Below are 6,333 nucleotides of genomic sequence, written 5' to 3' on the forward strand. Positions count from 1 at the left end.
ATGCTTTGTGTGAAATGTGATGTAAAAGCAAGTAGCCAACTGTCACTTAGATGAAAATAAAACCAATTGTTTAGCCTAAATGGAATAATAAATTCAGTCAGAACAGTTGCTTCATCTGGCTGTCGTCTTCGTGTCTTCAAGAAGCATAATAGAGGAGTGCCTGGGTGGCTCAGTGGGTTAAAGCTTCTGCCTTCCGCTCAGGTCATGGTCTCAGGGTCCTGGAATCGAGCCCTGCACCGGGCTCTCTGCTCAGCAGGGAGCCTGCTTCCCTCTATCTCTCTGTCTGCATCTCTGCCTAGTTGTGATCTCTGTCAAATAAATAAAATCTTTAGGAAAAAAAAAAAAAGCATATTAAAGAGGTAGAATAGCATCCAGGATGTTAAGACATTACTCTTTATTTACTCACCTGCATGAGGCCATCTTCCTAAATGGGTAACTACTTCTAGATGTCTAGCAAATGTTTCTGACAAGGAGACTTTCACTTTGTTTTGTATTACAGTATATTGAACTGTTCTTTCGAAATCCATTTCACATTTATAGGAGACATGATATTCAATATAATATTCCTAGCACCTAGCACAGTGTTAAGTACTTAGTACTAACATTCAAATTTCTTTTGAATAGATAAGTGAATTTTGTAGCCTACAAGGTACTTCTTTTTGAAGCTTTAATTTGGAAAGTATGGTATACTTATTGTTTATAAATAAAGGTATATCAAATTTTCCATTTAGTCAGGTTAAAGCTTTGCAACCAAGATGGGTCTAAAAGCAGAGCAAGAGAATCTTTCATATAGTTTCTCTCTTAATAGCCAACATAAGCTTCAACAATCCATTCAGTAGATTTTAAATTACAAAAATAAAGATTGAAGCCTTGTGTCTCTCATTTATTTGAGGGGAAAAAAGTCTCCGTAATAACAGTAACGGGAAGGAAAAGTTACCCCCCTTATCCAAATGCAGATGGTATCATGGAAAGAACATAGAGACACTAGCTTCACTCACATTTATTCAATAAATATCTATTGAAAACCTATGTCAGGCATTGTGTCAAGAGCAAGCAAAGTAGAAAAAGAAAGAAAGAAAAAGAAAAAACAAATAAACAAACAAACACCAGCTCTGGCCAATCTTCCATTTGTTTCGAGTGTTCCATTCAGTCTTGTGTTCAAAACTCATCTTTACCACTTACATGACTTTATACAAACTAAGATCTCGAAGTTTCAACCCAACCTGTCATTTGCCTGCTTCTGAAAAAGAAACAGATTTTTTAGGGGCATCTGGGTGGCTCAGCGGGTTAAAACGTCTGCCTTCAGCTCGGATCATGATCCCAGAGTCCTGGGATCGAGCCCCACATCATCATCATCGGGCTCACTGCTCAGCAGGGAGCCTGATTACTCCTCTCTCTGCCTGCCTCTCTGCCTACTTGTGATCTCTGTCTGTCAAACAAATAAAATGAAATCTTTTAAAAAAATCCTTTAAGAAACAGATTTTTTTTTAAATAGTGCGCTTATATCTTAACTTTCCTATATGAAAACCAACAGTCCATCCTGGATCCTAAGTGGCAACTCAACTAGATTTTTATTAATTTATTACACATTATCAACCAAAGTTTTGGGTTCTAAACTTCTCCAAATCATCAGAAGAACATTACAAAATTACTTCCATACACTCCAGTTCTGGTGTCGAGCTTGACCGCTAACTTCATAGAAGGGGTCCTATTCCAGTTAGTTTCATGTCAACTTGCCTGGGCTAAGGGATGCCCAGATAGCTGGTAAAATACTATTTCTGGGTTTATCTGTGAAGGTGTCTCCGGAAGAGATTAGATTTGAATTAGCAGACTAAGTTAAAAAAAAAAGATCATCTTCGCCAATGTGGATGGGCAAATTTGTGAGCCAGTTTCTGAAATCAATCAATCCTAGTTGTATTTTTCTGGAGAACCCTGTCAAATACAAATTTTGGTATTTTGATGAGATTAACATTTGAAGTGGTGGGCTCAATGACGATAGGTGACCCTCCCTTATACCGGTGGGCTTCATCAATTCATTCAGGGTCTAAGTAGAGCAAAAGGCAGAGGAAGGAGGAATCCATCCCTTTTTTCCTTGCCTCACATTTCAGCCTGGGACATCTCTTCTTCTTCCCTTGAATCTGCTCCCCAGGTTCTCAGGCCTTCAAACTGGGACTGAATTACATCACCAGTTTTCCTGGCTCTCCAGCCTATAGATCATGGAACTTTTCAGCCTCCATAATAACATAAATGAACTTCTCATGATCAATAACACCTATATCTACATCTACAGATACAGCTACATTTATATATTATAGATCTAGTTATAGATCTCCTGTTGGCTTTGTTTCCTTGGAGGGCCCTAACTAATACAGCTTCTTTTCTGAACTAAAGTATAAATGTTGCACATCAAACTAACCCTGGCCAACCCAGGCAGTTTGTTGATTTCCTGTCTCCCAGACTGCATAACTGCAAATAGTGACTATCAAAATCTCATCTTCACCAATGTTTCACTGAACATTGTACATTTTGAAGTTCTTAATTAATTTTTGGTTTAAAAGGAGCATGTTTAGGGGCTCCTGGGTGGCTTGGTCGGTTAAGTATCTTCCTTTGGCTTGGGTCATGATCTCAGGGTCCTGCGTTGGGCTCCCTGCTCAGTGGAGAGCCTGCTTCTCCCTCTGCCCCTCTCACCACGCATGCTCTCTCTCTCTCTTTTTCAAATAAATAATCTTAAAAAGGGGGGGAGGGGAGCATGTTTACCATTCTTCTTTATACATATGTATTTAACTAAAACCCTTTTTTCAGTTTCAATTGGTCTAATATTTACCTAAACTTGATTACTGAAAGAACAGCTCAAGCAAGATTAACCATTCCTAATCACTGCCAACTGTTTAAAAAAAAATTCAAATGATTTCACATCAATGACCTGAAATGACACTTAATCACTAGGATTTCCGAAAGCCTAGAGGAATGACAAGGTTTCTTTTCTTGATCATTCCCCCCACGTCTGTCTGTATGGTGGTGAGAGGGGAAGGGTTTCCAGGACTCAGTTTTGTAAAACACCAAAGGGGGACGGACGGGGAAGACAAGCGAGCACAAGGAAACTAAGGAAGGTCTACGAACTTCCTTATTTCAAAGAAGCAGAAGTGCTGAGAAATGGAAGCCAATCTCCATATTACCCACAGGACTTGCAGCTCTCTGAGTTCCAAATCAGTCTTAACTTTTTGATACTAATGAAACCATTTATTAATTTCCAGAAGAGCAAACTCTTGGTCATATATTCTGTAATGGAAAGATGGAGAGGGTATGGATTAGTCAAATGGGAAAGAATCAGTAGGACTTTTTTTTTGAAGTACATACTTGACTTTGACAGGAACCTCAAGCTTTCATGTAGTAACATTATATTTCCTTTCCCAATCAAGTCTGGATTAGTGGAAATGAAAATTAGTTTCTGTTTCCTAAGCCACTGAAAACAAGGGAGGACGGCTTAGAGCATTCTTCTGGCTAAAGCGATTGCTGTTTAACCAAGGGCAAGCCACAAAGCAGGATCCCCCACTCCAATAATCCCGAGCTCAATTTAACACTCATTCTGCACAAGAGAAATCCAACACTCATGACTAAGAGAATCTAACTCAAAAGCAATAGCATCACCTTCCTTCACTCCCACCAAGTGAAAATAAACTGGAGAATGGCTGGGCTCCAAAACAGTGAGTTGCTAATCATCATGGGTTTTGCCTCTTTTAGAGGAAATGATATGTAATCCAACGCCTGCATGGGCCTTTTCAGGAAATTGCTCATCTGTCTAATTAAGCTCTTCTTTCTCCACAGGTCTGCGGATACACTGAACAGACATATGGCTTCCAGAAAACCTTCTTGCCTTCTTTCCGTTGGCCACTGGAAATTTCTGATGTGGTGGAATCTCCTTAAAATGGAGACTTTTTTTTTTTTTAAATCTCCATTTTTAAGGAGATTCTGTCACCTTGTATTAATTTCTGGGTATACTTCCTGACACTTCATTAGAAAGTGTCATTTCCTATCAGGAAGCACTTTTGAAAAAAATAAATTAGAAGGTCCACGAGACGATGCAGATGGCTTCATAAACCTTGCCACTAGCTTTGGGCCTCTAACTGCTCACGGACTCCAAGTTTCTATGTGCTCAGGCAAGAATGTTCCAGCCTGTTTATTTGTTTTTCCAGTGGAATAGTTATTATACTTTGACCTCTGCTCCTTTCAGAACACACCGCAGAGAACCTGCCCTCTGTCCTACCTTCCACCAATGAACCTTGCTTTTATTTCCTGTCCTTGCAAAGTTAGTACAACCTGCTTCACTTCGGCAACAGTAATGTACCATTTCCTTCCTTTTACGTCAGCTTCTTCATTTCAACTTCAATTAAAGAACATTGTAACAGACATTTATGCAGTCCAGTGTCCGATCCTGGAGACATGAAACAAAATAAGACGAAGGTTTTGTCCTCAAGAAGCTTGCAATCCAGGGGGAAGAAAAATACAGAATTAACCCCAAAAAAGAAAAAGGAAAAGAAAAAGGGAAAAAAAAAGTCTTATAAAGCAGCATGCTAAAGAAGCCAAGAGGAAAAAACAAGACGTCATTATTCTCTCTACTTATGAAAAAAAAAAAAACAACTATCATTACTTTGAAATGCTACAATATCTTGCAAATAATACTGTTTGAATATATGGTCATACATCTATAGTTAGAGAAGGGGGATCAGCAAGCATCCTCTGCCAGTGAGGTATTGTATCTAAAATACTTATAAGAAGGAAAACTGATTCTTATTCTTAATTTATATTCACACAGAACATAATGATAAATGAAGTTAAAAGAAATAATGATAAATGAAGTTAAAAAATAATAAATGAATAAATAAATAAATACATAATGATATAGATAATAGATATATAAATGATATAATGATAAATAATAAATAAAGGAAGTTAAAAAAAAGGATAAATGAAGTTAAAAGAACCAAAGATCATAGCATTTAAGTCTATTGAAGCTAATAACTGCCCCCCCACCACCTCAAAAAGCACACTAGGGTGATAATAGTAGAGGCCTAGAACCTAAGTTTCATTCAGTTTGATCCTCCCCTTAACCCACCTTGAATCAAAACTACACAACTTCTTAGATCTGTTGAAAGACATCACAATAGAGATAATATGGGGCTTCAAACTAATCTCTGAATTTGAGATTTAACATTCCAGTAGTTCTGGAATGCTCTGGGCCCTATTCATGCACATCAGAGTAGTTGAGAGACAATTTGGTTCATTGCAGAACAACCCGAGCCTATAGGTTCCTAAGAGCTGCTACATTTACAGGGTCAGAGCGGATACAGGCAAAGCCAGTTCCATTCCATTCCACAATTACTTGAGCCTGGGGAGTCCTTAGTATTTGAACCTGTATCATGCCCCATCCCACAATTACCTGATTGCTTAGGGAAGCAAAGAGGCACCGTAACATAAAAATATTCACAAAGCTGCCGACTAATCTCTTGTAAGACTAGTCACCACTTACCCTTCACTTGGCCCTTCCTTCCGTCTCCACCCATCACATCAACACCAGGTCTGGCTGACGGTATGGTTGTTGTAGGCATTTACAAACAATGCAAATGCGATGCGCTAGGTTGCAGGGCAAAATGGCAAACATTGCAAAAGTTATAGTGTTTCAAAAGACGGTTGAAAGTGATGTTGGAAAACTTGGATCCCATGCACACAAATGAATTGCCTCTCTGAATCTGTTAATAATTAATAAATAGGAAATCAATAAAGATACTGGTGTGATAGGCATGGCAAAAAAGAATTATTTGATAAAAGGGATTAAGATAGTCCTTCCGGATAATTGACAAAGCCCTCACTTCAGGCAAGATAACCTCAAGTGTAATAACATTGCAAAGTGTATAAATATGTTAAGTGAAGATTTCGATACTGCTGTCATATGATTTGATTAGAAAAGATAGGGCTGAAAAAGAATGATCAGTATTTGATTCATCTCTATTTTCTCAAAATGCTAAATAGACTTTTTTTTTATTTCCAGTAAAGGGTCTAATTTTCTCTTTGTTTTATAAACATAGTGAATATAAGAAGCATTAACAAGGTTCTGGGCAAGGTGGACAGTATCTTCAGGAGACTAGTTTGACAGTATTAAGATTTTTTTTTAATTGAAGTCTAGTTGACATACAATGTGGCATTAGTTTCAGGCGGACAACACAGTGATTGAACACCTCTCTACATTCTGCTCTGCTCACCGTCATCCCTGTGACCTTCTTATTCTATAAGGGGAAGCCTGTGTCCCCCACTCCCCTTCACCCCTTCACCCAGCTT

General features: G+C 38.4%; 1 long non-coding RNA gene across 1 annotated transcript; it reads right to left on the reverse strand.

The window, feature by feature from the left end:
* Nucleotides 1-3,861: 3,861 nt before the first annotated feature.
* On the reverse strand, nucleotides 3,862-5,729 carry LOC123392861. The gene is made up of 2 exons (XR_006607549.1): nucleotides 5,528-5,729; nucleotides 3,862-4,432 (listed from the first exon to the last, which is right to left on the reverse strand). It is a non-coding gene; the product is annotated as an uncharacterized LOC123392861 (long non-coding RNA).
* Between the last annotated feature and the right edge of the window lie 604 nt (nucleotides 5,730-6,333).

The sequence above is a fragment of the Mustela putorius genome, unplaced genomic scaffold (genome assembly GCF_011764305.1).
Source record: "Mustela putorius furo isolate JIRA1106 unplaced genomic scaffold, ASM1176430v1.1 tig00000640_pilon_pilon_pilon, whole genome shotgun sequence".
In the NCBI taxonomy this organism is placed as follows: Eukaryota; Metazoa; Chordata; class Mammalia; order Carnivora; family Mustelidae; genus Mustela; species Mustela putorius.